Source organism: Rhineura floridana, chromosome 4 (genome assembly GCF_030035675.1).
Source record: "Rhineura floridana isolate rRhiFlo1 chromosome 4, rRhiFlo1.hap2, whole genome shotgun sequence".
NCBI lineage: Eukaryota > Metazoa > Chordata > Lepidosauria > Squamata > Rhineuridae > Rhineura > Rhineura floridana.
Genome location: NC_084483.1, coordinates 160,278,754 through 160,290,853, shown reverse-complemented (window position 1 = coordinate 160,290,853; position 12,100 = coordinate 160,278,754). Strand labels below are relative to the sequence as shown.

General features: G+C 40.0%; 1 protein-coding gene across 9 annotated transcripts in view; it reads left to right on the top strand.

The window, feature by feature from the left end:
• The window catches only part of ALK (ALK receptor tyrosine kinase), a 731,445-nt gene that overhangs the window by 541,650 nt on the left and 177,695 nt on the right, over positions 1 to 12,100 (top strand). The gene's annotated exons all lie outside the window — the stretch shown is intronic.

The window sequence follows — 12,100 nt, the reverse complement described above, 5'->3', positions numbered from 1 at the left end:
ATTTAAAACCACCATTTTCCTTAATGTCACTTAATCCCTGCTTTACCCAAACCTCTGTTGTTTAAAACTACCAGTTTCCTCTCAGTGTCTCTCAACCTCTGCTTTATTCAGACCCCTGCCATTGTTGAAAATCTCATTTTTCCTGTGTCCCTAAATCCCTGCTTCACACAAACCTCTGTCATTGTTTAAAGCCTCCAGTTTCCTCAGTGTCCCTCAATCCCTGTTTTACCCAAACATTTGTTGTTTTAAACTGCCATTTTCCTCTTGTGTCTCTGAATCTCTGCTTCATTCAAACCTTTGTCATTGTTTAAAATACCCACTTTTTTCTTTTAGTGTCTCTCACTGTACTCAGACTGTTCCCTCTGCCATTCTTCAGAAAAGGTATTGGGAAGGTAAAAAGAGAACTTAGTAATTAAATGGGGTGGGAAGGGGAAGCCCTGGTGGTTAATGTGAGGGGTTGGTGAGTAGAGAGAGCAGGGGCACAGCCCCTACTAATTAAACAAATACACAGTTTTAATTATTTTAACACTACATAAATTTGTGAACATGTCACTAATATCCATTGGATATTTTAGAAAATTATCCATCTCAGCAATTTCGTTTTTCAGAGTGTATATGGCAACCAAACTAACCTTATGCCTTGTATTGCTATATAAAATAATTCCATTTAGGATTTTAAATCCTCTATAAGCCTTGACAAAGAAAGAAAAAATACTTGAAAGTGAAGATAGCTCTGCCCCACCAATTGCGGTTCAAACCTTTTTGCAGAACCTATTAATTTGTTCATAAATTGTTCTCTACATTTTTAATGGGTTGTTCTTGCAATGTCCTTATATGGGGGCCTTCCTTCTTGCCTGACAACAGAAAATTTATGCATATGTGGCACCCCAGTGCAATACCTCTTTACCCTAGCCTTTGACATCTGAGATATACTTTTATGACAGCCCTTCCCCATTCTCTTGAGTGTAACTTATTTGTACTGATTTTAAAGTTGTATTTTTAAATTGGTATAACCTGTGCAGGGACCCCATCATGAAGAGCAGGTGAGCAATCTAATAGTTTAGTTTAGTTTATTTGCGGTCAAAGACCTGTCTTGTTACAGGTATATAACAATAAAAATAATAAAAGGAAAAATATAAAGCAAGAGACCATACATTTCAGTTCAGTATTTACATCCATAAAATACATTTGTTAAGTAAAAATTCTGATCTTAACAATTGCACTGCATATATAAAATTCGCAACCTTCATTGTAGTTTCTTTCTTAATTCCTGTAATTAAATAACCCAGTTTATTATCGGAGACTACCCGCGTAATACTTTCCATTTCAGCAGATAGAAATGTACAACGTACAGCTTCATATATAGGGCAGTCAAACATGACATGATAGAGTGTTTCGATACTACCTTCCCCACAGGGGCAAACACGTTGTTCATAGGGTAAACCTTGATATCTCCCAATCAATAATGTGGAGTGGAGGGAATTAAATCTAGCCTTAGTAAAGGCTAGACGTAATTTTCGAATCGTGAGAAAATCCAAATATGGAACATATTTGAATGGCTCTGGCTGTAATTTAAAGTGGATAGGAGAGCACATTTTTGTGGCCATAGTAATTGCAATTTGGGAGTCTGTGTCCTTTAAACGAGTTCAAATATCAGATTTAGCCGAGGTAGAAGTTTTGTGGCTAAATACTCAGGGGAAAAACCCAACAAGGCAAGTTTGCTCCTAAATTTTTTATTCCAACTAGATGTAAAGGTATCGCTCCAAAAATATGATAAGAAACCCAGGGGCTGTTCATAAGCTAATCTAACCCAATAATTGGTAGCCATCATCCATGCTTGGCATTCAATAGAGGGTAGACCACATTCTAGTCTAAGGGCCGCCGTCGGGACACATCTCAGTAAACCCAAAATTCGGCATGAAAAAAGGGAAAGAACCGATTCAGTCGTAGAATTGAATGTGTGAATCCATAAGGGAACCCCATAGAGTAGCTGTGGAATCATTTTTAGTTTAAAAACCTGAATAACTGCAGGCACATAACTCCCCCCTTTGTAAAAAAAATAACGAAGAACATTTTTAAGAGTGTTACGTGCCTTCGTAACAGCGGCTCGTATATGAGTGGCCCAGTTTAGCATTGAATGAAAGATAATACCTAAGTATTTGTACTGTGAGACCAGAGCAATTCATTGTGCATTGACTGTCCACATACCAGATTTTTTTTTCTTGAAAAGACTAAAATTTTTGTCTTAGAGTAGTTTATAGTTAGGTAATTCTGACTGCAGTATGACATAAAGGCTCGTAGTAACCGCTTAAGTCCCACCTTAGATAGAGAAAGGAGAGCTGCATCATCCGCATATAAAAGCAAGGGGCAGAATTGTAAACCTATTTTAGGGGAGTGAAAGTTCCTAGATATACAACTTGTATTTAGGTCACTGAGATATAGATTGAATAGGAGGGGAGCTAAGATGCACCCGTCGCACCCCTTTGCTTGTAGAGATTGGATTTGTCAGACCTCCCTCGCGTCTGCAACGGACCCGCAGTGAGGTATGTTGATGTAAGTGATAAATGAGAAAAAACAATCTTTTATCCATTGAGGATTTTTCTAATTTACTCCAGAGATGTTCCCTTGAAATGGAGTCAAATGCGGATTTTAAATCGACGAATGCAACATAGAGGCCATTACCCTTGCGATTCATATATTGTTCTGCGAAAATTTTTAGCAGAAAACAGTGATCAAGGGTAGAACTTCCTTTTCTAAACCCAGCCTGTTCCTTACCTAATATGTTTTCCTCCTCCATCCATAAGTATAATTTGCCTTTTAGGTAAGATGCATAGAGTTTGCCAATTACAGATAGTAAACTAATTGGCCTATAGTTTGATGGATCCTCTCTGTCTCCATTTTTATAAATAGGGACAACTATGGCCTCCCTCCACGTCTGAGGAAAGGAACCTGTATAGTTAATTTTGGTAAATATATTAGCTAACAGCGGAGCCCACCAATCAGGAAAATTCTTCAGCATTTCCGGCAAAATATTGTCTGGGCCGGGGGCCTTTGCAGATTTTAGCCCTACTATTAAGTCCTTTATTTCATACGGAGTAACCAGAAACCACTGGGGAAGATTAGCAAAGTCTAGAGTAGGAGTGTTATTTGAGGAACGGTGTTGTACATCCTCATAAAGTTCTGAAAAATGCCGTTCCCATTTTTGCAGAGGAATATTACATGGCACATAAGAAGTAGATCTCAGAGAGTTACCAATAATTGTCCAAAAGGTTTTGGAGTTTTTATTCCTAGCAGCAGTTATTAGAGATTTCCAATCATCTTGGATGGCCAAATACTTCTTAGACACTACAACTATTTTATATTTTCTTTTTATTGCGTAATATTCAGGGGGAAGAAAATTCAAGTTTTGTTGCCGGTATTGTAGATAAACACTCCTTAGCTGACATTTTAAGGCTAAACAATCACTATCGAACCAACTAGCTTTTGCTACAGATTTTATATTAGTTCTGGAGTTTGTAGATAACATAATAGAACTTAAATATGAAATTAACTGGTCATATTCTGTAAGGAGGGAATATATACTGTCATCATTCATTAATTTCTCCCGAGTACTATGCGCCCACGAGGTTTTAAGGATGCATGCTATCTTCAAGCCTAACGCTTCAGACCAGATCGATTTTTTATGTATAAGATGATTTTCTTTTAAGGTTGGGATATGTTCAGGCTTTAAGTGAAATTTCTCTGTAAGATGACACAAGAGGGTAAGGGGAAGATGGTCACTATTTTGAATAGTTCCAACCTTGAAAGCAGTGATTGACATTAATAGTTGTTTTGAGATTATAACATAATCGATCACACTGCTTCCCCGGTTGGAAATGTAAGTAAATTCCCCTTTGTCGTCTAGACCGTTTAGTATCAACAAATCATGACTACCCATCAAACGAGCTAAGCATATTCCCCCAACATTGACCTTAGTATCTTTTGATCTTCTATCAAGAGAAGGATAATACGATTTATTATCTTCACCACGCCACAGCTTGGATGAAAAAAGGGAATCATTATTGGTTCCAGTCCTCGCGTTTAGGTCTCCTGTAAGAATCAACTTCGCTTTAGGGAATGCATATTTAAGTTCTGATAGATAATTGTCAAGATCTTCCCAAATCAGCTCCGTTTGTTTCCTCGATTTAGCGGGAGGGATATAAACATTGATAATCAAAATAGACAGCCTATTAAACATCAAGAGCACTGCCATGGCAGTGTTTTCCAAAGATTGGAGTTCTCTATGACGGACAGTCAACGAGGTTGAAATCATAATTGTTAATCCCCCTTTTGCTCTGCCTCTATTTTTCCCTGTAGACGTCGCTGGAAGATGGTAAGGAAAGTATCCGTTCAAAACCGGCGAAGTAATAATCCAGGTCTCTTGAAGTGAAATTACATCATATTCACTCAAATAAGTAATTAGTTCTGGATCGTTTTGTTTTAATTTCCATCCAGCTATGTTCCATGAAAGAAGATGAAGTATGTCGTTTTTTGGAGAGGAAACATTTGAATGTGAAAAAGGAAACGGAGTATTAGTCTCAGGGCCTTGTTTACTGTGGGTTGAAGGCAGATGGTGTCAAATTGATTCCGTTGTTTGATTTAGTATTTCTATGGCATCCTCAGATGTTTCCCCATTTTTGATATTACGTTGAGGATTTTTGATTGGATAAGGTGTAGCGCTTGGCCGCGATGGAGAGCCCAGTTCTTCAGGGTATAAAAATCTGGCTTTATCCCACTCATCGCCTACCATAATTGGTTTGTGGGGTATTTTAGCTCTGTCCACTATCCAAGAAGCAGAAGAAGAACTCCTTCGCTTTGATGTATTTGTTAGCATGGGCTCTTCTCCGAGAATCATAAATTTGGAAACCTTTTTTGCCTGATCCGTCTCATATGCAGTTTTTTCAAGACATTGGATCAGTTGGTGCAACTTATGGATAAGTATTGTTCGGCCATTTTCCAAAAGTTGAGACTAAAGCTCTGTAAGCTGTACCTCCTCGGGTTCCAGATCCTGCATATACATTGACAGCGGTGATGGTTCCTCATCAATCAAGGGTTGCTGTGGTCTCATATCTGAAGCCGTTTCAATAAGGTGTCGGCAACTGGGATCTACTAAGGTTTCTTCTGGTAATGGATTTTTCCCACGACTAACAGGTGCATAAAAAGCCACCAGCGGATGCGAAGGTGCCATATTTATGTAGTATTTTTGTACTGTAATGCCCCATTTCCTTATTAAGATATCTTTTACACGATAGATCTGATTTACTATATATTTTGAATGGAAAGTCACAATCAGACGCCATTCCCGGTCACTCGTGGATATATTGGACATTGATTTGATGTAGTTTATATGTGGACCTGCTTGTATTAATCGTCCAAAGCACATATCCAGGAAGAAAATGTTCAGGTAATTTGGGCAACTCCCACGAACTACCCTTTTATAGGAAATTACCAGTTTGGTCGGTTGTAATGCAGGATCCCAAGGGGACTCATATATTTTCTGAATATCTGGACTGGTGTCAGAGCTGGTGTCTGAGAAAGATGTCTGAGGTGTTAGAGGTTGCTCCATCATCCACAAACAAATAATAGGCTTGAGGTGATGCAAAAATTGTATCTGTAGCAGGGATGGAATCTTTTTCAGACCAAGGGCCACATTCCCATCTGGGCAACCTTCCAGGTGACCACATACCAGTGATGGACAAGTTCAGGAAAAGCTACAAATGTTCATTTTTCCTTTGTACTGTATGTTAGCTTCTACACACACTCACACACCCAACTCTGTCCTCCCTCCAAGCAATCAAGAGGCATTGTCAAAGTTCAAGGACACATTTCTGCCAGGCAAAAACATGCAAGTAGGGTGTGAACTAGGGCTTAGGAAAGGTGTGGCCTAGGAAGAGGAGGTGTGGCTGAAGAAGAACGTTTGGTTTAGGGAGAGTCTTGAGAGCCATATAGAGAGGCCTGGAGAGCTTCATTTGGCCTCAGGCCTGAGTTCCACCTTTGATCTGTAGCACCAGAGCCATGATGGCTCTTACATGCACATGTGAACCCACCAAAACATGTAAACGATGACTACAAAAAGAGTTCTTGTGAGCTCTGTACAAAGCCTTTGCTAATCTGGATTGTTGTAATAAGGGTCTGGTCTGTGCAAACCAAAAGAGAATCAGGACAATGTACAAGCTGGAGTCTATAAAGCTTGCTGTGCAATTGCAATAAATAGCTGTCATTGGATTGCCACATGTAAGAAGCATAACAATGTGAAGAAGCCTGTGCATTCAGAGTACAAGACAGCCAAAGGTTCATAAAGACATATTTATGACAGAAGAAAGTGGAATCTCTGGCTAGCAATTGCTCTTTTAATACACCTCTATTTCTCGTTCCGCAATACACTTTCCTGCAGTTTTTTGTCCCCTGGGCCCAAGGCAGTATTTGATGCTTAGATGTCTCCCCTTGACTGCTCTGGCTTGTTTACACCATTCTGTATACTGTATAGCATGTACTAAAGTGAATTAAACTGGACTGCATGCTGAGCTGTTTCAAGAAGAATTCTGGGTGCATCTAGTTCTGACATTTTATTCAGAACTTAGCCTGAGGATGAACAGTAAAATAATCACAAGGTGGAGATTGGAATCTTCTGTCTGATTTGGAGACCAGAATCCAATAAAAGAAGAATGAAGGTGTCATTTTCTTTAAAGAGGAAAACTGGTATAACATTAGAAGCAAATATTTTTCTAGTCCTGTACCCAATTTTACAGGCAAACAATGTTGGCATGAATTTTGTAAGTGCACTAAACCTCATAATGAGGTGCTTGAGATCATTTATGTAAAACAAGGTCTTCCTCCTACTGGCTACATAATCTCAGTCAATAAGAGATCACATAACCTGTGTGGTGATGAAATGGCACTTCATAGCCAATGAGATTTGACAATGGTGAGGACAGACAATGGCTTTACATTGCCCTCTCTCTCAATGTAGTGATGGTGGGGTGGAGAAAGAATGTGATGGATGCTCCACTACTGAGGCAATAGGACTGACACTCCCTGTCTTGCTGAAATTAGCCCCTGATTTCAACTCTAGCTCTGTTTTTTACTTCTTTATTTTGGAAGAATAGCCATGTGAATGTGGAGCAGCAAAACAACATTTGCCCTAATTCACAAATGTATTCCATGCTTGGCTATTTTCCCCATTCACTTCTATGAATGGGGCTGACTTTTGTTTGCTCATACAGATTGACTCCCTCTATTGGAGTTATTGTGCCGGAGATCCATGTGTGCAGCTGATTGCATATGGATGTCTGGACTGAGGTCGTGTTCAGCAAAACCTCAGGGACTGACTTGTTGAACTTTAGGACAGATAGACGAACATGTAGATAGCCTTTGGTGTAAACCTATATAAATAAATCAGTTCATCTATAGCAGGTGCCTCCCGAGATGTTGCTGAACTACAACTCCCATCAGCCTCAGCGAACATGGCCAATGGACAGGGATATGAAAGATGCCATCTAGCAATATCTGGAGGGCCAGAAGTTCTCCACATCTGATGTATAGACTACCACAGCACTCATGAGTTTTGTCCACCACAGCGATGGCCACCTCAGTGAAAGGTGAAACTGGGAATAGCAGCAACCTAACAATTATACTTGGTTAACTTGATTGTTTTATTTAAGTGACCTTGGGTACCTTTGCAGAAAGGTGGCAAGTAAATGTTTTAATTTTAAATAAATTAACAATAACAATATAAGGATGTCTTTTTCGCATTCTGACTTCTTAAGGTTGGGGCAGGCTAAAATAAAATGTTCATTTAATGGGACCATAGCAGGTGTGAGAGGAGAGAGTGTTAAGAAAGAGAGAGAGGAGAGAATATAGTTTAGAGCCACAAACCTCTCTAACACTTTGAGCATGAGCATATTAGAATTAGCATTGATTCAGCTATGAATCCAATGCCTAAAAAAATCTATATTGCTTTCTGCATAGAAGCTTTCTTAATAAAGCAAGACAGTAATTGAATAAATACCAGTTTCAAAATTGCAAGCACTAAAATGCTTTGATTTTTTAAAGATCTGCAGGTCTAAAGATTGCTGCATGATTATTGTGAAAGCAGAAACTTAACAGTAGCCCATTCTCTACAGAAGAAGGAATAAAAGTACTGTGGTGACGGTGGAAGGGATAGCTTTGAAAATAGTGTCATGGTTTATGCAATAGCAATAATAAACTCAGGCACTCTGATTCAGAGCTCTATGAGTACATTAATGTATGCAAATGGGGAGATCCTAGTGAAACATTTACCGTGCTGGTGCTCTCCATGGCGAGGGCTGATGAAAGTTGCAGCCCAAAACATCTGGACAGTACAAGTTTGGTGATGGCTGTCATATTGTGTGGCCCATTCACTAGGCATGGAGAATAAATTCAATTCAGTTCACATTTAAAGGTGTACCTACCATCTTTCTGAAATAATACATGGACTGAAACACAACCATCCTTTGCAGCGTCCATTTCTCCAGATTTTGCAGAGCAGTTCTCAAGCCACTTAATGTGTACAAAAATGCATATATTTCCCAGGATTCTTTGGGGGAAGCCATGACTGTTTAAAATTGAAAAATGTCTGGTGTGGGTGTGGCCTCATAATTAGCCGAGCCAAACAGCTGTTAGTCTGGCTTTTAGAACACAGTTGGTTCTTACTGGGCAACGTCCTTGAATGAGTGGTGGCAGGCCAGCTCCAGACACTCTTGGATGAGACTGATTATCTGGATCCATTTCAGTCAGGTTTCAGGCTTGGTTTTGGCATAAAAACAGTCTTGGTCACCCTGTATGATGACCTTTGTCGGGAGAGAGACAGGGGGAGTGTGACTCTGCTGATTCTTCTTGATCTCTCAGCATTGACCATGGTATCCTTCTGGGAAAACTGGCTGAGTTGGGAGTGGGAGGGACTGCATGGAGGTGGTTCCACTCCTACTTGGCAGGTCGTCTCCAGAAGGTGGTGCTTGGGGAACATTGCACGGCACCCTGTACTCTCCAGTATGGGGTTCCGCAGGGGTCAGTTCTGTCCCCCATGGTGTTCAACATCTACATGAAACAGTTAGGTGCGGTCATCCAGAGCTTTGGAGTATGCTGGTGACACACAGCTCTATTTCTCCTTTTCATCTTCATCAGGTGAGGCTGTCAATGTGCTAAACCAGTGTCTGGCTACAACAATGGACTGCATGAGGGCTAATAAACTGAGGTTCAATCCAGACAAGACTGAGATGCTGCTAGTGGGTGGTTCTTCTGACCGGATGGTGGATGTCCAACCTGTCCTGGATAGGGTTGCACTCCCCCTGAAGGAGCAGGTTCGTAGCTTGGGGGTTCTCCTAGAACCATCTCGAGGCTCAGGTAGCCTTGGTGGCACGGAGTGCTTTCTACCAACTTTAGTTGGTGGCCCAACTATGCCCCTATCTGGACAGGGATAACCTGGCTTCAGTTGTCCATGCTCTGGTAACCTCCACGTTAGATTACTGCAATGCACTCTACGTGGGGCTGCCTTTGAAGACAGGTTCGGAAACTGCAGCTTGTGCAAAATGCAGCGGCCAGATTGGTAACAGGGACCAGACAGTTTGAACATATAAAACCAATTCTGGCCCGCTTACATTGGCTGCCTGTATGTTTCCGAGCTCGATTCAAGGTGCTGGTTTTAACCTATAAAGCCTTAAATGGCTTGGGACCACAATACCTGATGGAACGCTTCTCCCGATACTAACCCACCTGTACACTACGCTCAAAATCTAAGGCCCTCCTCCGGCTGCCTACTGCGAGGGAAGCTGGGAGTCAGGCAACAAGGGAGAGGGCCTTGTCAGTGGTGCCCCCCAAATTATGGAATTTTTTTTTTAATTAATTTCAGCAAATCATGAGACCACTGACAGAAAAAAGTCCAATGGGGGTCTGGATTTTTTTTCTTTTGTTTTACACTTTGAACTCTCGATTCTCTCTGAGTGTGGACTCTCAAGATGCAGTAATGGCCACCAGCCTGGATGGTTTTAAAAGAAGATTAGACAAATTCATGGAGGACAGGGCTATCAATGGCTACTAGCTATGATGGCTGTGCTCTGCCACCCTAGTCAGAGGCAGCATGCTTCTGAAAACCAGTTGCCGGAAGCCTCAGGAGGGGAGAGTGTTCTTGCACTCGGGTCCTGCTTGCAGGCTTCCCCCAGGCACCTGGTTGGCCACTGTGAGAACAGGATGCTGGACTAGATGGGCCACTGGCCTGATCCAGCAGGCTCTTCTTATGTTCGTATGTTTTGTGTCTCCCATGAAAACTTAGAGGTTTGTTAAGCAAGTGTTTCTAAGTTCAGAACTATAAGTTTTGTAACATTTTGTTTTGAAATGAGCTTATGGGAAGCAGCAGAAGGGCATGGGGGTATTTTCAATTTAATTTGGTGGAATATGAAACATTCATGCTGGCTATAGTATACAGCCACTGTCATGGCTCTATAATAAGTTTATCTACATACCTCCCAATATCTAGATACCACCCAAGTAACAAAAGTTATACAGTAAAAATACAGTAAAAAGCACCATAAAAAGTATAAAATCTGAAATGAAATAAAGCCACTAGCAGAAAGAATACAGTTTTCAAACAAAGAATGAACAACAGTAAACAAAAAAAACTTAAAAGCACTAAAAACGATTGAAATATGCTGATTATGAAATAGAATTCAGGCACCAGAAATAAAATTATATTTTCAGTTTTATTTTCTATTTTGCATAGAATATTATTGTACTATGTTACACTGTTATTGATACAATGTTATCCTTTCAAAGACAAAATAATTATGTGTATATGAGTGTGCATTAGCCAATATCATGTACATCTGTGAAACCTTGTACATTAAACATTTCTGGGAAGCTGAAAATTCCTCATAAAGAAAAATATTGGTTCACAACAAAGTAAAGATAAATAAACTGCCCTATATCCATTCTAATCTGGCTTTTGTACCTGGTACCAGACAGAAACAGCCTTGTTTGCCCTGGTAGTCATGAATGCTATTTAGGTCACTTAAAAAAAACCTAGAGATGAATGAACTTGCCCCATTTGATCTCATAATTTTCTCACTATTTACTGAAAACGTATAATCTTGGCTGAGCATTCACCATCTCCCACATAACTATTTTAGATTTTCTTGTTGTTTTAAAAAAGTGATTTCAGATTCCTCCTACAAATACCATTTCATGTGTTGTAATTAATGTTGCAAGTTCCACTGGGAGTGAGTGATAATCATGATGTGCTGTCACTCTCCAGGGGACTTTTATATATCTAACATTTGTATGTACATTTTACATATTTTACCTTCAATTCCTTATCCCTTATATACCCAGTCAATCACTGCGCTCTGCAGGTGAAGGCCTCCTGCAGATACAATTTTATCAGGAGGTCCATTCTGCACAACATAGGAAATGGACCTTTAGTGTGGCGGCACCTACCCTGTGGAATTCCCTCCCCTTAAATATTAGACAGGCACCATCTCTGTTATCTTTCCAGTGCCTATTGAAGTCCTTCCTCTTTCAAGAAGCCTTTTGAGACCTATCCCAAACTGCATCTGTGTTGGAATTGCTTTTTAATATGTTCTTAAACCTTCTTTTAAAAATATTTTTAATCTTAGAAGATGTTTTGAAAGATTTTTTAAGAAAAGTTTTTAAAGATGTGTTTTGTTTTAATGTGTTTTAAAGTTTGTTTTTATGATGTTTTAAAGTTTTTAGTGTTTTTGTTTGCCGCCCTGGTCTCCTGCCGGGAGGAAGGGCGAGATATAAATCAAATAATAAATATAAATAAATAATAAATAAATAATTTCCCCCTTAAAGTAGGTAAAATACATTAAATATATAAAATTCCACCAAAGAGTGATGTGACTTGCTCTGCATTGTCAACACATGCAATGACAGAGAACTCCACATGCTAGCTAGCTGCTTAAAAGACGTTTTTTAAAACAAGAAAAGCCCAGACCAGTCCACCCTTGCCATCGCCCTGTCTCACCCCATTCCGGTAAATGGGAGGATAAGTCTTGCAACTGAAGAGAGACCAGCTCCACAGTGGTGC